We start from the raw sequence: 23,631 nt of genomic DNA, 5'->3' as shown, positions 1-23,631 counted from the left end.
AATATAATCATATAATCACATACAATATAACTGATTTCTGGAGATCACCCAGCTCACCTCCCCACTCAAAAAGGAGCTAATTTTAAAGTAAGCTTCATCTTCAGAGTTAAATAAGACCCTTGTCTAAATAAACTTTAAATAACTCAGGATATACTTCACATAACCTCTCTGAACAACTTGTTGTGGTGTTTGACTAGCTGCAGTGTGATATTCTTTCTAACAACTAATTGACAGTTTCTAACCTACAATTGGATTTGCTGCCTCTTTTCCTTTTACTGCACTTTCTTTGAACACCAACAGTAGGTAGATGAAGGCAGTTCAAGACAGTTCCAGATTCTTAGATATTTCCATTTTAGACCACACAAACCCATTTCTGTCTGCCTTTCCTCATTCATCTTGTTCCCCAGTCTCTTTAGCATCTTGGTATCCCTCCATTGTACTTGCTTCAATATATGAGGGTCTTTCCTGCCAGAGTACCCAAAAATGGTTAGAGTACTTCAGCACTCTGTTTTGGCTGATGAAAAGAGAAGAGTGGTCTTCTCCCTCAACCTGCCACCTGCAGCCCCAATAGTTCACTTTGAGGTGTGGTTACCTTTATCATGGCAAAGCCACACTCCTCATTCATATCCAAACTATACTGTTGACCATTAGGACTCCAAGGCTTTCTAGCCACTCTGCTCTATGAGGTTATTCCATCACTTGTGTGAGATTTTGCATTTTTGTTCCTAAGATAAATCAATGTTGACTATTCCAAGTCACTCACTGGTTCCCAGTCTTCTTCAGAAGCCTGGGTATTATTTCCAGGGGGATTTGCTCTACATTCTTCCTAGGAACTGAGATTAGGCTGACCAGCCTGTAATTCCCAAGTCTGTTGTGCCTTTCTTCCTGAAGAGGTGCATGACATTTTCCTTCCTCACCAGGGAGATTCCCTAGTTGCTGTGAACTTCCACAGGTGATATGAAGCAGCCTTGCAATAACATTGGCCATTCACCTCTCATGGGACCTTTGGAACACAGTTGATTTGCTAGCCAGTGACTAACCATGTCTTGTCCTGACTCCTTCTTAAGTGAAGGGCATCACAATTTCTGGATTAAATAAGTATAACCACATGATCATCATCTCCGGCACTTAGTCAACTGCAAATTTTTAGGTGAGTGATTAATTCTTTCCCTACAAGAAAGAATTTCTGCCAATTTGTAGCTAAAATTTAGTTACCTCATACAGCCTACAGAACAGGCTGTATTCAAAAATTACTGTTCAGGGGTGGTTTGTGATTTGTAATCAACAGATGCCCTGTAGGTTGCAGTCCATGAAACTGAGAATATTTTTTTTTCCCCAACACATTATACATGATCACTTATGTCTCTTGAGGGGTCAGAAAGTCAGGAACAAATGTACTTTAAGTCTGTACTGTTTCAGTGATTGTAATGTTAATCCTTACAACATTACATATTTGAATCACCTCAGGATTTCCCTCTCCTCTTTTTGTTTGAATAGTTGTCAGACAAGGATTAAATTACAGAGATTTGGGTAATACAGTAGAGCTAAACTATTTGTGGAATAAATAGAACCAGTAACCCTGAAATATGTATGTTTAACAGCAATGCAGATGTACACAGGAAGAGTGGGGTAACAGCTAATGGCTTCAACTTTTCTGCAGAGTGCCAACATATACATATACATATACACACTGTTAGAAAAGAGAGATAACACACCCCTGAGAGTAAAAGCCTATGAAACATTTCTAGGTTGTGTATTTTTCCTTTTTTCCCTTTCTCCTTCCCCTTCACTTTCCCTTTTCTGCCTCCTTCTCCTTTTGCAATTCAGCATCACAGAATGGGTCCAGTTGGAAAGGACCATAGAGAGTCCTCGGGTCCAGTCTCCCTGCTCAAGCAGGGTCAAACCAGAACATGTGGCACAGGAGTGTGTCTTGAATGCCTCCAGTAAGGGAGACTCCACAACCTCTGTTGGCAATCTGTTTCTGTGCAGTCATCCACACAGCGACGAAGTTCATATTGAGGAGGAACTTCTTGAGCGTCAGTTTCTGTCCCAATGCCTCCTGTCCTTCTCCTTTCAGAAAACTAAACAATAAATCAATATATAAATAAATGCATTCTAAGGAACAAAGACCTCACCTTTGCAATGATTGACCAAGGATTTTAATACTTCTCTTCTTCAGAATAATTACAATATAGTCAGGGGCTTGATGGCAGCACTGGAGAAACACTAAATTAGATATAATTTATCTGTCTGCTTTACACTTGTTTTCCACTTCCTAGGCACACTACAAAGTTACATCTCTGACTGTTGCAAGCCTGTATCTTCTAATTTCTTAGTTCATTTCTCTATACATTCATATTTCTCTTTTCATCTGTAACATTTCTTGCCCAGAGTACTCTTTTTGCATTTCCTACTTTATCTTTTGCTTATCCACCATGCCTTTCTCTTTCATTTCATCTTCACTCTCTCTCCTTCCTCAAGGTCTGCTTTCAAAAGTGCATCTCATTACCTGTTATCTGATATAACAATAACAATTCATTCTGTAGGGTAGACTCTAGAAATAATCCTATGTGAAACTCTGCAAAAAGGAAAAAATACATTTTTTTGTTATTTTATCTGTCAAGTTTGAAATCTAAAATTTAAGAAAAAAATCTAAATCAGTTCTTTCTTGAAAAATTATTTTGTTTAAAAATTGAGGTAGTTAATTCTTTCTAAGTGCCAATTTTCAAAATCCTGGACTAAAGCTATGACTTTTATTTGCAATTACCTAAATACTTAATGGTCAAGTTCACTTCTCTTAAGACATGTGTATCAGACCACAGACCCTGTAAAAACCCCAATCTGGAAGAATCTTCATATTTAATCAGTCAGGTTGTTGATTTGGTCTTGTTTGGGTTTTTTTAATTAGGATTCTATCTCTTAAAGGGATGTGCAGGAAGTCAGTTCTGAAGTTGTTTCTTCCCACAGAAGTCTAGTTCAAAAGAAAATGGCGCAGGGGAATTTAAAATCAAAAGTGAGTCAAATACCTTCATATAGCCACTTCATAAAAGCCAATGTGCTTTTCAGTGAGACCTGAAATGAACTACGGCATTGTAGAGAAGTATAGCACAAAAAACCAAAAAAACATATCTGAAGGTGAATCCCATGAGGAAAAGATGAAAAGGACATATTTGCTCACTGCTACAGTGTAGGCTTCCCAGAAAAATACCTGTGACCCAGACTCTGAGGTAAAACAACTCTTTGAAACTCTACAAACACCTTCCCCTGACAACCAGTCATGGCTTGTCAAGACACCTCATCCCCATATATTGTCTCAGCATTTCTGACAGCGTGTGATAGCAAAGGCATATTGTATTTTTATAATAAATATTAGGTCAGGGTTTGTGGCTTTTCTCACTCTGGAAGGCACCCTACATGTGTTTTTTCATAAAAGTTCTCAGCCACAAGTTCATCCAGTTTAACAGCCACCTCATCCCACCCTGCCTTACAAATGCACCCATGTACAGAGCTGTGCAAACAGCTACTGCTGCATCAAAAAATGGAAAAACACTCATGTCACAGGTTGCAGAAGGTAAAAGCTATTTCCAGCTTTCACAAAGTAAAAAGCAGTTTTCAAAGGTTTAACAGTGTCATCTTCCCTTTAAGATATTCTCAGAAAAGACGTTGAATTCTGGAATATTCCTGTTGTTACAGTTGACAGCTCTTTGTTACAGCTCCAACACTCACATGGTGAAAAAAGTCCAGTTAAAACATGTCTATGCATTTGGATCAAAGGCTGAGTACGTTGAACTGATTTCAGAATAAAATGTCACAAAGTTGGCATCACAGAACTAAAACAAACAAGCAAAACCTTAGTGAATTAGTATTCACTACAGATATAATGCTAGAAATGAGTTCTGTGAATTATCATATACAGAGTGGGACTTCAGCAAAATCTCTGATGAAATGACAGGTAATATCTGTGATGGCAAAGCTTGCCACTCCTAACCACCCATATCTACAGCTCCATAAAGGGAGAAAGAATTAAAGATACATGCAAAGCATAAATAATGTCTTGCAAATACATATTTTCACCAGCTGCAGTTTCACCTGTACATAAATGTGACATTGCCTTGCCAACTTGTCACTCTGGTGATGTCAGAGCAGAGTCCTGGGGGGTGTTTTAGAATGCATTGGAATAAAAATCTGTCCTTCCTTGATGTCAAGGAAGGTGCAAGTTCACATCTGGCTGTGTGCATTATGAAACAAGTTCAGACTTTTCCTGAACTTCTTCATGCTATGCAGATATCCTGACAGAGACCAGAGTGATTGTTGTTAGCCTCCGTCGTGTTTTCTGGAGAACAGCTGAAGTGGAGGGTGAAAGAACAAAATCTCAGTGGAAAGATTCCCTAAGTAAACCCAAGTAGTTACCCTGTTTCTATGTTGGGATCATCAGGGTGTCTGTAGTCCCCATATGGAAAATAACATTTATGGGTGACAGCACATCTAACCAAGAGTAATTTGGATTAATGCACCAGCATTGTGAATTAATTGTTCATATTATATGCAAGAAGAAGGTGACATCAAATAAGAGAAAGAATCCATCTCTCTGTCTCTGGGTTGGACTCAATCTCCCCCTCTGTGGGTTCATTTATAATCTTAATATATGGACTTATGCAGGAGAATTCTTTAGAAAAGAAGAGAAGACAATGTACATTGGTGCATCAGCATTTTTGGTTTTCTTCTTTTTTTTTATTTTATCTGAGAACTAATGAATCGATTTGGAGAAGTAGTGAGACTATTTCCCTTATTTGATCTTTTGGTAGTGAACTAACCATCATGTTTTAACTTACTGCACATCTTTATCTATAAAAATTAATGTTAAGTTTGATTTTTAATGTATTTGTGGTCTTGGATTTGTTTTCTGATATTTTTTCCGAGTTTGTGCTGTTCATAATGTGCTAGTCATTGATTCAGTACTATTTTTTATGTACCACAGCCAACAGAATGACAAATCTTCTAAGTGAATCTTTTCTTTTGAATATTTTAATGTTTGATATTTAAACCTTGCTGAAAGCTGTGAGGAAAATGAATCTAAAATATTTGTGAAAATATTTTGTAGAGTATTTATGCCATTTGCTTAAAGCTGTACTTGGAATCCTTGTTGCTACTCAAGAGAAACTGGCAAAAATAGGTCTTGGATAAAATGAAAATTAATCTGTTCAAGGAACTTAATGTAAAAATAGTAAATGGAACTAAAAATTCTCTTCATACATAACAGCAGCCACATCATCCCATACAGGTTCAGTCACTTCCTCATTGTGCCTTGCTTTTCTCCAGAGGAACATTTTGTTTGCTGGGTCGCTCTCTCCTAAGAGAATTGGGATAGACACATTGCTCTGACCTGCACTGATCCTCCTAGTCAAACATTGCACTTCTCAGGATAACATTAAAGGAAAATCACTGTGTTGTTTCACAAATTATCATTTGACTCATACTGAGGATCTCACACTGGAAATACTAAAATGTTATCTGGATTTCCTGAAGGTTCTGAATGAAAACTTTAACTTCAGGTATGTTGTATTTAATTTGTATTTAATTTGTGTACCTGTTGTGACAAAGGAAAAAGTTCATCAGAGATCTGATTAAATCAGTGGTTACATTTATTATATTCCAAACAGAATATTTTGCCAGCCAGTAGCATAAATATTTTGTTATTTTTAAAAAGGGTAACATTCAGTTCATTAGGAAAAGGGTTTGCAAAGCTAAAAATAGTTATAAACCTAATCTCTTGGTATAAAAATTAAAAGTAAACAACAAAAATTAATTATGTCAGAAAAATCTGAAGAATACTTAATTTAATATTCAAAAAAGTCTATCCACGGTCAAAATCTAGAATCCAGATATAATGTTACATTGGTTTAAAGAGAACCCAAAATCTGATTTAGAGGAAAAGTGAAAGCAACCATGAAAATACCTGTATATAGGATGTGGAATGAAAGACAAAGTTTTTAATACTATAATTTAGAAGATAGATGGTTATTGGAGGAAGCCAATGAATACATGAAGACCTATCAGCTCATAATTAAGACCAGTTAGAGGAGATCTTGGAACCTTGGGGCAGTTCCTAGTTGTTTCTTCCTTGATCTTGCAAATGTATTCAAGAAATATCTAATTTAGCAGGTCTTTGGGCAGCTGTGCTCATTGCCCCTGGGAGAGAGCACAGGTCCATTAGCAGAGGAAAACTATACAAGCAATTAATAATTAGGCAGAAAAATGGGAGAGTTCAGCAAACATTTCCCTTTTGTATGTGTGGGAAAAGGCAATGGTTTTAATTGCCCAGATCATGATGCTAAAATAAATTCCTTGACAATAGAAACACATTAAAATTTTAAATACATAATAAAACTATGATATTCTGTAGATTTTTTTAATAAGTGGACATAGTTTGAAATCCTCTCTTTAAAATGCTGCTCAAGCTCTCTGGACCAGTAATGCCAACTTTCAAAAAGTCCAGGAACTCATTAGATGTCCCAGAAATCTTCAAGAAAAGAAACTTCACGACATTTTGAAAAGGACAAACAGGATGATCTATCCTAATGTTGATCACCAACTATATAATGCAACAATCACTTGAGGAGAGTTAATGGATGGTAATATAATTAATATCAATCAACATGGCTTATGGAAAATAAATCTTGTCATATTAACTTTCTTTTTGAAATGAAATCTGGCATTTGACCTATCACTAGCTGACATTTAGTGGTGAATAGAGCACTCTGAATGGATTAAAATCAGGCTAACTTCTCAGTCGCAAAACATCTTCATAAACAAGCAATTATCTCTGAATGGCCATGTTGTGATCAGAGTTCAACAAGAATTAATCTAAACTAAAGAGGATTTACGCTTCAGCATAGAAATTTTGTTCCTTCACTACCTGGGTAGTACAAATAAAACCCTGCAGCATCTCCTCACAATATCCCAGCAACACAAACACAGCAATTTGCTACTGTCACACCAGCTACACCACATACCATGCACAGCACACCAGACTATGGATTGCTGGCAGTTTGTACCCAATCCTCCAGTGGTGGCAGGAAAGGAGAGCATGGAGAGATGCTTTTCCTGCATTTCGAGAAATGCATTTCAAACTATAGATGAAATAAAGCATAAACAGTCTTTCACTTAACTAGACAAAGTGGCTGACATGGATGAGAAAACATGGACTAGACAGTAATGAAGAAAGGAAGAAACATCTGTTTGTTGTTTGGATGTACAAAATACAATTTAAAAGACAGCAGTACAAGCAAAGGCATGAGTAGTATGGAAGAGATATTTGGATGTATCAGCCAGGCGATGTATTCAGCAGTTCAAAAGAGATAACCTTATTCCCATCAATATGTGTGATTTCAGAGTATATTGTAAGCCTGAAATCCAAGCTTTCCCCCAAGGACAGAGATTTCAATCCTGAAATGCAGGTTAGCCAGCTAGCACAGCATTGAGGCAGAAATGAAAAATATAATCCAAAAGGGCTTGTCTGCTAATGCTAAAATAGAAAAGCGTAGTGTAAAACTCTTTTGAAAAAGTGTTTTCTAAATGAATGTTAAGCTCCAAGGGGTTACCCAGGGAGCTATATATTACACTGACATTAACACCAAATGGGTTCATCTTGGTTAATGTTCTTACAGTGAATGCCAAAGTAATTCATCACTAGTGGTTACATATGGTAAAGTATTAACACATTTCATCAGGAAAACATTCTTTGAATGTCATGGTTCCAGCTCTTGGGACCTGAGAGTAGTTCAAGATGCATGACACAAACCACTATCACATTTTCAAATGCTATCATACAAGTTATAGATTAATCTGGTGTCTGTTAAGTAGGTACGCAAATATTTGATTACTTGACAGCAGTTCACGGTCTACTGAGAGCAATCACTCATAGAAAAATTAAAGGTGAGTTCATTTTAATGCAACATTTTTTAATACATGGGAGACCACCTTTTTCCCAAAAATCAAGTTTGTGAATAAGTTTGTTTACCCCTACCAGATATTCTCAGATAGTCCAGATTTTATCACTGTTGCCTAAAGTGGGAAGAAAACTCATTCCAAAAGCAATAAATACACAATGGAAATAGAGATCAGAGATCTACTGCTGTTTTACCCAAAAGCAAGGGCAAGATCACCACAGTGGAATTGTTCCTATATCTTCTGGAGCTGAGGGATGCACTGGATGCCAATGTTGGCCACCAAAGGATAGAAAAAATGGGTCTCAGAGTCACCAGTGATAGTGCAAGCCTGTAAGTCTTCCTGTGAACAGAGCAGTTTCATCTCAGATTGACTCCCTGACCCAAATTACAGCATTCTTACTGCACAGAACCTTACTACATCCTATTGCATGTATATGTCAGGGCTGACTGGAGGAAACTGTGGAGGGAAGCCAAGTTTGAAGTCCATGGAAAAAGGATGGAGAAACTGTTAATGACTGTCCTGTTTGCTCAGATTTTTCACTCTTCTACATCTTCTGTGTATATGAAAACCTTCTGTGAATTGTTTTCTCCCATCCACAATGGTGTGAATGGAGCTGTGGTAACTGGGGAAGAAACTGAGCTCATCATTTTAGGTCCTTGACATTGACTGTAATGACATTACTCAAGAGCTCAGGGTGGCAGAAAGGGGTTTTAGATGTTTCAGATGCACCATTCTGTGACTTTTCTCTCTGCTCACTGTTCTTGTGCTGTTCCTTCATTGGGTTTGACCCAATGCACAGGTGTTGCATGTTCTGTTTTCCCTGGCAGGATCAGGACAAGGGAGACAATTGTCACAAACAGTACTTAAATAATAAAGCTATATCAGCATAATAATAGCAAGAAGAAGAAAACAACAACAACAACAATATTAGGCTGTTATTATTAACAGCAGAAAACTATCTCCCCATGGTGCTTATTCCCTCACACAATTTGGTGTCACTCAGCACTGCCCAGCTGGAGCAGCAGCTCAGGGGTCAGACCCAGCTGTTGACTTAGAGGCAGAGAGACTGTAAATCCCTCAAGGGGTCCCTTGTTTCATCAGCATATGTATAATCCCATATTCTTTCTCTGAACAGAGCACGTAAAATCCTTTTTGGATGTAGTAGGATTTATACAAGCTGTTGTTGCTGGTGGCCTTGGGTGGATATGGAAAGTTTGTGGTGTCCTGATTTATCAACTCTGATGAATCCAATAGACAACTAGTCTGACAAGGTTATAAACTCTTAGCAGCCTTTCATATGGTACCCCTCAGCATGTATTTTTTTCTCTGTTTGATCTGCTATTTTTGTTAATTTTTTCTCTATCCACACCCTATATCAGTAGAGGTCAGTTACATGAATTTACAAGGGCTCTTGTGACACAAAGCTCTCATTTCAGACATGTAAAGTGTTTATAATCAGCAGATTTCATAGCAAGCACTCTCACTCAACACCTTTTTTAAGTTATTTTTATTGATAAGTTACTATTTCTATATACTTATAAGTACAGAAGTCAACTGATGTAGGCAGTGAGCAAATTAAACACAGCCTGGAAGATTTCATCCATGGTGAAGGTAAAACCATTTCTTTTTATATTTTTTACCTTACAGAGATCACCTACTATGTTTGGTTTGGGCCTGTCATGGTGATATTACCTTTATACAGGAAAGAGTGAGTGGGACATTGGAAGGCCAGAAGGAAATGATGAAGAGAGAAAAGACTGAGGGAAGGAAAACTCTTGCAGCTTTTCTGTCCCTTCTTGAGCTCAACTCATTATATTACTCCTGGTTTTTAGAACATTTGAACTACTCTTTTCTGCCTCAGAGAAGGAAACTCTAAGCCTCTAAACTTCCGAGCCCCAGATGAAGAAAAAAATAGCCTCTCTCCACAACTCTCTGGGGCAGCATGCTGAGCTTAACAATGCAGCAACACATAATAACACGTGGCTTTTGAAGGCAGAGTCATCCTGAGTCTTCTCTTCCAACTTAGGGAATCCAACAGGTCATGGGCATGGTGCTGACAAAGGAGAAGCAGAGTATAGTTAGCTGTCATGCTTCATCCACGTGTCTGAAGGAGCGAACTGACACTGAAGGGCTCCTTCTTATGCATAACTTTTTATATGCAAAATGTCCTTTTACTTGTCCTTGGATAATAAAGTACTCATGAGAAGTTAGATGTGAAATGTACATTTTTTGTCTAACAGTCAAGCAAGTGATAGACAACATTTCCTGTCAGGTCAGATTTTGAAGAACAATGACAAAATAAAAAACTCCAAAATTTTCCTATTACTTTTTAGCTGCGGCAAGTTTGACTTGATGGATTTGTAAATCATATAAGAAACAAGATACTGACTTGCCCCTATTGTAGCCCTTGATGAAACCAGTGCTTTTTAGGTTCTCAAGCTTGGCAGCACCCTCTGCAAAAGATGTCATATACATTCTGCTCACAAATCTTCATCTGGCTGCAATACATATTCATTAGCACCAACAGTTTAGAGGGCTGCTGTTCTCCATTTTGTCTTAAATCACTTTGAATGGTTATGAGCAAAACTTAGGTTTTCTTCTTTTCTATTCCTAGAGCTTAACAGTGTCCATACCCCTGTGTTTGAAGTAGCAGTTCTCTCAGATACCTCCTTAGGATGTACAATTTTTGTATGAGAATCACAACAATGAAAAATATGAATGGCACAAGCAGCATGAATTCAGTATTTAGAAAGAGTCTCAACTAGCTCCATCTGTGGACAAATGGTTCCAGTGGTGTGGAAACTCTAACCACAATCAGGCATTCATTTCCCTTGCATTCAGATAAGATGTAATTGGTACAAAATTGAAGGTTTCCTCATGCTCATTCCCAAACCTAACCTTTTCTCCTGGGGTCTTGTAGCTACAACTGGGGAAAAGAGCCACAAGGCACCGCCAGTCATCCATCCCACCTATGCTGGCAAAGGAAGGATGCACATCTGAAAAGAGCTGACGTGGCACTCTCCTCTCCTCATTTTGTGACCCACTTGCTGCATCAGAAATACTCTATGTTTTGGCTGGCAGGAGCTGGGTGTTTACAACATGCAGAGGTGCCAGAACCTGCTCTGTCCAGGCTGGTGTGTCTAGACAGGGCTGCGTCACACCGCGAGTTAGCTCAGGACACACAGCGCTGCAGCCTGGCACCGTGCCTCAGGCAATTCATCTTGCTTTGCAGCAGGACTAATTAGTCTGGGGGAAGCACAAGGCTGACCAATAGACCAGAGCCAGATTATTCAAGGCTTTTGCAGGTGCTGCTGTACAGAGCAGTGCTGGGCAGCATAAACATTCCCACAGGAAAAGTGCATGGTAAGTCCTCAAGGTTGTGGGCCTGAATTTCATCTTCATTTAGGTCCTGGAGCAAACAGCCTTAGTGGAGGCATGAGAGTAATTGTCTTTGGGAGAGGATGCTGGGAAAGAGAGGAGCCTTGGAGGCCCTCGTGCTTAAGGCCCTGGGATCTTTGCATGTAACTTTTAGAGAGCTGAGCTCAGCTGAAGTTTTTGGACAATATCGACATAATGAACGGAAACAAGAAAATTGTCTGTCCACTTCTGATACTGGGGATTTTGCAAAAGTTTAGCTGTCTGAAAATTCATCCCACATTTAAAAGAAAAAATAGTAAAATCCCAATATTATTTTATGAGCCAGATGAGCAATCTGACCCAGCTGGCTGTCCAGACACCAGATTCTCTGTGCTGCCATAGGGGAATGAGCAGGACAGGGAGCAGGCAGGGAGGCAGAGCTGCCCTTTGGAGGCAGCCTGCCGTGAGACTGAGTAACATGATTTACAGTCATGGTCATCTGCAACGTGTGGAAACAAACAAAAGTGATCAAACTGTGGGTGAGCAACTTTATTTATAAGCCTCCTAAAAGCTGAAATGCCAGCAAGACTTTCTGACAGAAATCACCATCTCACCATTTAACAGTGACACATAGGTCTTTTCTTCTTTCCAATTTGACTTTTATTTCTCTGTAACTAAATATTGATGTGTTTATTTCCAACACTGGCCCCAAACTCCTTTCCACTACTTTTTATTTTAAATGGAGAAGTGCGAGAGAAAGAGCAAGAGTTCTTTTTTTTTTTTTTTAAGGAAAGAAGAAGAAAGAAAAAAAGCAGAGTTGTACAAAGGATCAAGGAAGGCCACTGCATGTTAGCTGAAAATAATGTATTCACTTAATCCTGCTGAGGTAAATGAAAGCTGACTGCTAAAGAGAGCCACTGCTTCATAATAAAGTTGAATGAACTTGGGTTTCCAGTCCTGGAGAGGTTTTGAGGTAAAACTGTGAGCCAAGAAGGGTTTATTTGAAAAACAAGATATGTAATTTGAGTCTACATAGAAATAGATGGCATCTCTCCCCTTTTAGGAATCACGCTTTGTCTCATTTCTGGAAAAGTAATAGCTTAGAGGTGGCAGAGACATATGAAATTTCACAGATGCTAAATAAGAGACAATGAAAACTTTTATAGACTTGTCATCACATCATTATATTATTTGCTTGCAGATAAGATAAATCAGTGTTCTAAGAAACAGAGCACGGAAAATAAAGACATGGTGTGATCTGCAAGTCCAGTAGATCTCTAAAGTCCTCCAGTAGAACTCTCTCAATTCTTCCAGGGTCCTTGTAAAAAACTATATTGGTCTCTATCACAATGGTGAGCTAAATTATGCTGCTTCTTGTGCTTTATGTAAATTCTATCAGAATTTTAGAATTTTTTTTCTTCACCTTGCTTAAAAATAGTGGAGAAAGACCACAGCCAAAATAGTAAGTCATAGATGTAAACAGTGTTTCTAATGACACTGACCTCTGCCGGTGCCAGGGTAGCCTACATAGGGCAGAGCTGATTGCCAGATTTGTGAGCAACAATAGCAGAAGAAAAGAAACAGCTAGAATTTTATTTCTAGAATTTTCTAATCTTTCCCGGTGGCAACAGGGAATATCCATTTTCTCTCATCAGCTAGGATTTCCACCTCATAAATAAATCTCTTTCAGTCACAAGGATCTATGACATTGGCAGTGATAGATATTGTCATACCTTTCTGCGTGATACTGTGATAGATATTGCCACACCTTTCCGTGGTGCCTAATAGTCATGACCTTCTAGGCCTTTTATAAAACTGTAGCTTTTTGGAGTGTGCTTTATACAATTGTGAGTGAGGATTTGGTATTTTGATAGTGATTCTAGATCAAACATCTTTCACAAGAGACCCTGAGAAGGGCAGACTCACTCTTTGTTTGTCGGATCCTGTGTTCACAGGAAGGGCATTCAATGATGACAAAATATTTTTTATCTTTCCTCTTCATCCTTCTTTATTGACCAAGCTCCTGTGTCACCCTGTAGTTTCACAAACTCCTGAAGAAGAATCAAAAGGATTCTTCAGGAGTTTAAAGATTCTCACATCAAAATCCATGCCATGACTGTGTCTGGCCTGCAAAGGTGTATCAACATCATCTCTGCTACCCCACCAGCTCCCAGCCCAGCTATTCTGCTGGGATCCTTGTGGACTCCCTGGGCTGGCACTCATGTGACTGAGCCAGTCTTCCTTGTGTTCCACAGTTAAACATTTGAAACTGTCATTGATAGAGTATTATAAGATCCAGAGCCTGTTACAAATAAATGGTAGGGATGAGATCACACCAGAGCAAGAAGGGGAGGATTTATTCCTGCAAATGGGTGTTGTTCCATGCCCCTTGTCCTCAGGGATTGGGAATGTCCCCTGCCCTTTCAGTTACCAGCCAAAGTAAAGGTAATACTGAACTCTGTTGTCCATAATTTTTCAGAAGGAAGTCTAAGCTCACCCATTCCTCAAAACCTTCAGGGGATATTGGAAGCGCCTTAGCCTTCCTGCGAGGATGTCGCTGTCCTCAGACTCTGTGACTGTACTGCTGCGTCCTGTGGGAAGGAGGGCATGAGTGGCTTTTTGCTGTAGGAAGGAGAGGCAGGAGCATCAGTACTTCTTATGAAACTACAGCTCTAATGCTCTTACAGATACTCTTCCTTGGCAATTCATGGCTGGTGCACTCTGGTTGTGCCTTCAGGACTGCAGAACTACTAAACAGCGGGACTAGAAGAGAAAGAATGGAGAGAATTGCAATGGCTAGTGTGACCCAGGAGGCTATTTGCTTCTATGCACATGAATTCTTACAAGGCACCAAGGAGGATTTATCTTCTGTCTGAGTACCTGCAGAGCAATTACTGGAAGATTAAGAAGACTTGAACAGTGCAGCATGAACAGTCTGGGTGTCAGTAACCCAGTATTAATTGTGTTGTAACTTGCTATGCTTTGATTATTTGTGCAATAAAAAGAGATGTATCACAATCAAGGAGCCAGAAAAGGGCAGAATGATACTGGTTTAGTAACAGCAGACTTAGTGGTAATTAAGAAGAATACATTGGTGCTGTATGACTAAGGCAAGCCATTAAGAGCGCACTGTTACTGCACTATTGTCCAACCATGTGCTGCTTTGTGTCAGCTTGTGAGCAAACTGTGCTCAGCATCTGTATGACATTTAAATGAGTTGCCAATGCCCTTTTGGAATCTTAGGAAAATAGCTTGATTTTGGAGGTATATGACTGTTTTGCAAGACAAAGTAAATAATGAATAATGATTTTTCATAAGGTAGAAATGGCATTGAGTAGTCATAAGGAGCAACAAAATCTGAGTTTGCAAGTGCTATCAACTGCTTTCTAATAAAGAGGCACTATATATGGTAGATTAATATCACTATGACAGAACCAGGTAATCAACCCAGAAATATCCACTTAGCATGACAATTTGCTCCTGAACAACTTCTAGCATGTTTATTTGGTTTCTGGCAATACGGTTTTGTGGTGCTCTTTCTGATGCAGCTGTTGGTACTTGTGCTTCTTTCAAGCACTTCTTCTTTCCCCTCATGGGTTTTCTTATCTCTGTGGAGCTGAAGAGGTTTGAACACATACTTTCACTTTTCCTCTTAGCCTCTTCATTATCTCTTTTACAATTAGGAAGGAAATGCCTGTCAAATGCTCAGGACACCACTAAAATTACTAAAGAAACATTATTTTTTTCTTAGGCATAAGACATACTAGATTTAGAGGATTAAAAAATGTTATGTATTAGAACCCCTAATATATTTAAGGATTTATCATAAACCAGGCATAAAAACAGATTTGCCTTTCAGATGACACTCAGAGAAATTCACCACCTCCCAGCATGTTGAGGTGGTGAGGGCATTTACCTAAAATTTGTTATCATGGTGACTGTGCCAAAGAAGGGAAAGAGAAATGATCTTCAGGTAATATCAAAATAAGCCATTTAGCAACATCTCCTAAAATTTGTAGAGAAGAAGGTGGTTTTAGCTCACATAGCATTTCTGAGGGACCCAAATTCTTAAGGAAAACAATTGCAATGGAGAGGATTCTATTTGTCTGTGAGCCACCATAAGGTTGCCTTTCCCAAAAAAGCAATTAAGCTGTTAAGGAAAGGTGTCCTTCCCATACCAGGGGAACAAAGTAAGTTAGGTTCCCAAACAAGTGTAGTAAGATTACGTCTGACACCAGGACAGTCCTTCATACCAGCGTCAGTCTCACGGTCTACAAATGGGAAAATGTGCCATCACTACAGACTTCTGCAAAAGCAGCTCAGAAGAAGAAAATTCCCTTTCTTCCAAAGGACTTTGCTTAAAACTGACAAAGTACCAATTTCATTCATTTTTCTTTTAAAATAAAAAATATGGGTTTTTCTGCTGAATTTTTCTCCTGAATTTTGTGTAAATATTGCATGACCTACTCCAGTGGAAGACTTTTTCTACTCACACTATATTGGTTCATTCCTGTAGAAAATGTGCTTACTGGCTTGTCAAGAAGATGTCATGGTTATGTTCCCATTGTTTAAATTCACTCATCATTTATTTCAGCTGACTTCCAGAAAGCACTTTTGACATAAATAATGCATTGTCCACATGAGAGTTGTTCCCATGCAAAATGGGTGGCAGAAGACTTTGACCTTTGAGCAGCAGGCTAATCTGAGTGATACTCACTCAAAGTTATACATATCCAGACAGAAAAAAAAAAAAAAAAAAAAGAATGAGTGCAAATGCATGCAAGGATGTGAGAACCTAGGTCAGACTTGCAGGCAGAAGTGTGTAGTCCAGAGATGTAAGCAACACAGGAGACAGGTGATTTTAGTAAATTGCAAGACCTCTTATGCTTTCTCAGTGGCAAACATAACATGACTATGAGTATACCTTAGTCTTAAATATCAGATTTCATGAAAAAAGCAAACCTCTTCTCTGCAAATGTTATGTTCCTGTCCATCTCTATGCTCTAGTAGGTCGAACAGTAATTACATTTCCATGGAACCAGCTTGCAGTCATTTTGAAAAATTAGGCAAATCAGAAACAAATAATAAAGTAATTTTCCAGTGATTGAAATTGTTGTCATAGAATTAAGGCATTAGCAGGATCCAACCATAATGATTTTGTAAGCATATTATCTTCACTGGACAGCTGATTTCACATAGTATACATGACTTTATTCATCAGTTCCATCTCTTGCTTATTGGGATGAGTTTCCAAAAAAACCCCTGCTCTTAAATCAGCATTATTCTTGCTTTGCATTTCAAATGCCCTAATCAATATTCAGCCTTTGCCCTTTTTTTACCCGGCCTTTTACCTTTAGGACAACTGTGTGCGCGCGTCAGCCTATTATAATTTTAACAATGTATCACAGTTGCAAATCTGATTCAGATCAATGGCTTGAAAGTGACAAACTCTAATAATCTAATCTCCTATTAAATATTCATGAAGGAAGCTTGGAGAATACACACTCCTCTCCTTCCTAATGGATGTAAAAGAACCAACTGCATTTTACTGATTGATCATGTGCATGTTCTTATTCCAGAAGCATATTACAGAAACCTCTACATTGTGAAACTTTCTTTCAGTATGTAGCATTTATTTACCATTAAAGAAAATGGCAACATTATTCCTTTGACTGATATATACATAGATGTGTCAGAAGTATATTTATTCTAAACACACCTACTCTTTATAGCAGCTTTTCAGTTAAAATCTTTTGTGGGATATAAGCCACATAGAATCCAGAAGGACCCAGAGACATAAAGCTCTGGCAGGCACAAACTCTGAAGCTCATGATGATTCCTAGGTAAACAGCCAAGGACAGAATGTGCATATGGAAATAATACAGGTCTCTATAAGAAATTTTGAATATTTGTTGATCTAAGTAAGGAAATGTATCTAGACAGATATGCACTTTTTCACATATCATCTTCTCTTAGACAAACACAAGGCCTTTCGATTTTAAAATTGAAGAAAAAAATATTATTGCAAAGAAGCTTTGATAATGCTAGCAACTCCTCATGAAACACTCTTTAGAATAGCAGCATCTCAGTCATGTCAGGAGGCTTCTGATTCTCTGCAAACACTGAGAAATGGAATTCAGTGAATAATCATCTTCTTCTGCCTTAATTTCCATGCCAACTTTTTTACTTTGTTTTTAATTATCACTTTTTAAATGTTAGGGTGGGGAGGGGTATATCAAAAGCCACAACATTTACAAGCAAAAAAGTACCTTCCCACACTTTCCAAACTAACTGCTTGATAGAATAACTAAATTTAACTGCTAGGCTGACTCAGCACTCAAAATGGGCCTGATTCGGAAGTTGTTATGCAAGTGATGATCTCTGCTGAGATCAATGAAAGTATTGCCTGTGCACATCCTCTGAGATCAGGGCTCATCTATGACTCAGAGTCATTCTCACTCTCCCCTTTCTTCTCTTATCTCAAAAAATCCTAAATTTGTTCCAGCCATAATGTCATTAGATTTAATCTATTTTGGTACAAGCAAACAAAATTTAACAGCTTTCCATGTATATTTCTGTGCTGTCCTGAATAGAAAGGTTTTACTGCAGCAACCCTTATATTTCCTCTTACATTTTTAATTCATAGGTCATAACACACAAAAGGCTCTCTCCTGCATTCAAGCCAAAGGATAGTTTCTAGCAAAGTGATACGAAAGTGTGCCCTTTTCTTTCCTGCAACACACCAGGTAGATGAGTTGTGACTCCCACTGAAAACAAAGAAGGCATCTAGAGTGTTTTGCAGATCATGTTTTGACTTCTTGGCTCCTTTTGATTTGCAAAGGTCAGACAGTTTAAGAGTATGAACCACAGACGGTGAGACTTCACAGGAAGAAATTTGTCTCAATATATGCAGGTTGAGTCTTCTCTCTGGACATGCTGGTGTTGAGCAAGAAGCCAGTGTTTTATAATCTAATAACAATGATATGCAATGATTTTATGAATAGCGGATGCAATCTAGTCAGGGAAGTGACGTTACTGCATAAGTTAATAGTCTATTCAGCAAAAGTAGGGACTAGCTAAATAAACTAAAAAAAAAGCAAGGATGACTCCTTTTACCTTGGCAATAGCATAAATGCCATCAAAATAAACAGGAAGGGAAAGTGCACTTGCATCAGAACAACTTCTTCCAAGCTGTGACACAGATGTTTGGCCACTGCAGAGGACAGTGTCACTAAGTAGCTCAGGAGTGATTCTCACTCCTGAAGGGGAAGGAAGGTTATAAAAGGGTCCTGCAAAGAGGAAAAACCTTTTCCTTGACAGCAGACAAGACAGAAATGACTGGGGAGTATGACACTGCTGCCTGCATCCTAGCTGCTGTGCAAGTGCTTTAGGACACTGTGAACATGCAGGATCACCATATGGAAGACAGACAGATGCTATTCAGCCTACACATAGCTACAGACAGTTCATTGAATCCTTTCTTTCCTTAAAGGTTTTTGCTCTCAATAAATTACGCCGTACTTGTAGCAGACTGTTTGTTCACACAGGGTCTGTGAACAGCTTTGTTATCCCATGTCTCCTGCTCATTTTCAAGCTGTTGTGGTATGGGTAGAGTTAGATGGAGCTGAGTGAAGGATAGGGAGCCTGCTTGAAAACACAGGTGGGTTTGGAGACTGCTAGCACTCTGCAGGGTCCATGTTCCTGGAAATACCTTTCTACCTTTGGCTCAAGTACAGACATTCCCTAGTAGGTTACACGCACAGGCTGAACACCATTTCAAGCACTGCACTCACTAAGCCCCAGAAACAGCCCCCAGGCCAGTTTGAAAGGCCATTATCAGTTCACTGCTGAGGAAGAGGTTAATTTGATGAATGAGACTATTGGAGGTGTTACAGACATTTTTTAAGGGGTGTGATGTGGTGTCTTTAGCCAGGCACAATTTTAGCCAGGATATATGCAAGTTAAAAGTAGAAACCAATTACCTGGAGGTTGGTTCACTCAAAAGACAGCAAGGATCCACCAGTCCTTTGAGCTAAGCTTTAGTGTGGTCCCCATCCTGACAAGGCACTGGAGTCTTTGTCAGACAGGCAGGAGAGGAAGCTGCCACAGTTCCCAGGGGCAGACGATCAGCACTGGGGAGTGTTGTGATTTAATCCCATCCAGCAACTAAGCAACACTCAGCCACTCAGTCTCTACCTTGCTAACAGCATCAGGAGAGATTTAAAAAAAAATGGGAAAAAAATCTGGGTTCAGATAAAGACAGTCAAATAGAGAAAGCAAAAGCTGTGCATGCAAGAGAAGCAAAACAAGGAATTCCTCACCATTTCCCATGGTCAGGCAAGTGTTCAGCCTTGCCCAGGAAGGTTAGGCTCCATCATGCATAACAGTGACTTGGCAAAACAAATGTCATAATTCCAAGTGTCCCCCTTCTTTATTCCTCTTCCCCCAGCTCTATATGCTGAGGCTGATCCCATATGGTCTGGGATATTTCTTTGGTCATTTGGGATCAGCTGTCTTGGACGTGTCCTGTTCCAGCTTCCTGTGTGCCTCCAGCTGCTTCACCAGCACAGCAGTACAAGAAGCAGAAAAGGTCTGGATATTGTGCAAGCACTGCTCAAGGGTAACTAAAGCATATCTGTACTATGAACTTTGTGTTCAGCACAAATCCAAATCATAGCCTCATACTAGCCACTGCGAAGGGAATTAACCATCCCAGGGAAAAACAGCACTCTGAGTTACCATCTTCATCCTCTCTGTTAATGTAGATGGCACCAATAGTTTGGCCTAGCAACCTGATAATTCCCTCTTTTTTTCTCTTTAGGATTTCACACTTTTTCATGTAAATCCTATCTCTTCTGGATTCTTGAGCTTCTAACAATCCCAAACCAAAATCCTAATTTTTACCTTCCTTTCCTCCACACTGTCTTTGTCATAGGTCCTTCTGGATGCCCTTACTCAGCGGCCTGGGAAAAGGTTGCACACTTTGCTGTGTCACAGCTGGGCCCTGGACATTGATCATGAGGGAGCTAAAGCCCATGGGGCAGGCAGCAAAAGGCTTTTGCAGACCAAGGTTGAAGAGGATGCAGACCTTACACTGGTGGAGGGTTACCCTGTGAGAGCAGCAGCATCTCCTGTGGCTTTGGAGGAACCTTCACTAGTGAGCACAGCTCTGCATCCTGCACTGTCTGGGCAGGGATGTTTCTGCACCACAGGAACTCTATTAATACCTGAACCCATCCCTGGGATGAATTATGAATTACACAGCTGGTGTGTGGGAGGGTGTGTACAAGTTAGAATTCTTGCTAAGGTGCCATTTCTAAGGTGCTCCAGCCTGCAGGCTTCCAGTTTATAGCTGAATCTCAGGGATAATGAGGAAGTGAGGAAAGCAGAGCAGAAAGTCAGTGGTCACAGCACTCATCCCTGAACAACCTAGGATTTTTATGATGTCACTAATACTTTACAAGATATTTGATTTTATTATAATTGCTATTTCTTTTATGACATAAGGAATATTAATCCCAGTATTTCCGGGTGGGACGTGCCTGGCCTCATCTGACCCTTGCTGCTGGGCCAAAGGCGGCAGCTGTGGTGTTTCACCTCAGAGATGCCTTTGGCCGGCTGGATGCTGCAGCTGGGCACTCAGAACAAATCCAGGCATAGTAAAAACTCAGTTTACCTCTGGTGGAAAAGGTTCAGGCAACAGCAAAGAGAAAAAGGAGAAGATTCTATCATAGAGTTTTAATCCAGAGTTTTATTCCAGGATGATAGACCTCTGAATCTTGTAACAGCTCCCAATGAAATATCGACCGCATGGTCCCGTCTCCTTTTAAGCTCCTTTTAAGGGACAGAGGGAGGGGAGGGACAGGTGAGGGCCAACCAGGTGTGAGGAGGGGAAGGCTCAAGGGATAAAGACACTTGGACAGGCCAATGAGCCCGGACCTGAGGGGCATCTTTTGAACTTCTGCCAACCACACCACGACCTTGCTGGAATGTTAAGATTGATGGACAGCTCTCAGCAGGAGGGCAAAGGGGGAGGGGAAAGGAGAGGTTGGCACACCTGGGGGGTTGGGACAGGTGAAACAGGAAATGGCATCACACTGCAACAATAACAGAAGTTTCTGATGTCACTGCATCATCATTTCAAGAGTCACATCAACCTTCAGTGTTGTCAAATAGATAAAAATAACATAAAGCTTTATATAAGCCTTTCCCACAGCTCTAGCAGGGGAATGTCTTCTTAAAATTCTCATGAATTGGAGAACATATAAGAATTTGTGTATCAGTTTCAATCATCTCCCCTCCTTTAACTGGCCAGAGTCATTCCTGAGGTCAGCAAAATGGACCCAAAAAAGGGCTTATCTGTTACATGATTTCTACAGCTCTATAAAAAGTAAAAAAAAAAAAAAAAAAAAGAACCAAAAAAAAACCTTTCAGTAAAATAAGCAGCGGAGACTGTGATAATGAGTCAAAAATAGGCTGGATGATTTAGTGAGGGCTTGTCAAAACTCCTTAGTTGAAAAAATATATATATTTCCCAATACTCTAAATATATGAAATATTCAAGGGCTTCTTATGTGAGTGGAAACCCCCGGACAACAGTCTTGGGTTGTGTAGATGCTGATCTTATTTATACCTGTGCACAGACAAGATCACGTCATTATATATTTTATCGTATATTGCTAAATCCCACATGTTTAACCATGGCATTACAGATGAAGTGGCAAAACTTTTCCAGTGGCCTTCAATATGAACACAGCTGTTTCATCCTAAACATGCTCGCATCAGCGAAAATTATTCCCATTTTGGCACTAGGAGTAAGCCACTTCAGAATACCTTGTTCTGCTTTCTCACTTGGAAAAAAAAAAAAAAACACTTTTAATAAAGGAGGCATAGAGGCATACAAAGTTATCTGTGAAATAAGCTCAAAATCCAAAATTTTGCTCATTTAACTCTTCCTTCATGCAGAATCAAGGCAAGAGTATTCTTCATCCAGCTCAAATTAGAAATATTTGGGGTAATCATTTTGTAGTAAATGGACAGTGAGATAATATTTCACAGGCCAGATAAAGTAAAAAATTAACTACATTTATCTGCTTACATTAAAAGTTCTTCTATGTGCTAAGGAGATTTTTACTTTAAAAAAGTCAGCCCCAGAGCATGTAAGACAAATCTAAAAATAGACATAGTTATACGAAGTTCATCTCAAATTTTAAAAAAAGAAAAATGTTACACTTTTTGCCTGCAGGAATCTTTCTTTTTACCTATGTTAAGATACCTATTTCTAGAATCTCAGAATAGAAAACAATGTTGAACAGCCAGAACCATAACAAAACCAAAAGGTTCAGCTAAGCTTCCTCGGTTTGTCCGACTGGAACGACTGAGGAGCCCCATGGCTGTAAGCAAAGGTGTGAGAGGAGTGTCCAGCAGCACATTTGGCCACAGATGCTCCCAGGCCTCAAGAAATTTACTGACTCATAGCTGGGCTAAAGGAGAGCAGTCTTGGTTTGATTTTGATTTGAGGCTTTCCATGGCTCTTTGTAAGCTTTCTAAGCTTACCCATATACCCACCAAAAGAAAAGTACGTATTTTTACTCAAAAGAGCAGTGTTAGGAAAAGATATTCAGCTGATATAACTATGCACCTGTGTGGCTCTATTGAAGACTATGAACCCAATGGTTTATATGAGCTAATAAAATGCCTTCAATATGAGAAATGTGCTCATAATAAACAAAAGAAAATAAGCTCAATAGTATGGCTATAACATATTAAAATACTTCCCTGCATAGCTTTACTTAAATCTGGTGGAAGTTATGATGACTGGAGAAAGCTATAAACTGCATGTTAAAATGTAAATATAGACTTGACCCAGTAGTGTTAATACCATAATCCAACTAGTTTCTGTAAGATATTTTTGGACATCAGGGATGAATAAAAAGGGCAACAACACCCATGTAACTTATTTCTCCCTCTAACTGTTTCTCATAAATTGGTTAAGGGAATTACTGACTCAGAAATCAATGTAAATATTTATATGTGCTAAAACTGTTTAACTTCAATTTAAAAAATTCTTTGTGTTCTAGGAGTTATCCAGACAAGTGAAGCAAAAACCAGAAAAGCATTTAAGCGACCAACTCTCCAGAACAAGCAACAAATGAGGACTAGTGAATAGTCAAAGTAGTAATTTCTCTTCAATCTTAGTAAATAATTCAAAAGCTGAAAACAACCCAAATAAATCATTTTTTAATAACTTAAAGTAGGAATCTGATTTAAATATTATGAAATATAGGCATATACAGCCAGTGAAAACAGAAGATAATTCTGCAT

Source organism: Molothrus ater, chromosome 1, assembly GCF_012460135.2.
Source record: "Molothrus ater isolate BHLD 08-10-18 breed brown headed cowbird chromosome 1, BPBGC_Mater_1.1, whole genome shotgun sequence".
NCBI classification, from domain to species: domain Eukaryota; kingdom Metazoa; phylum Chordata; class Aves; order Passeriformes; family Icteridae; genus Molothrus; species Molothrus ater.
The sequence above is the reverse complement of the archived record's forward strand: the minus strand, read 5'-3'. Positions refer to the sequence as shown.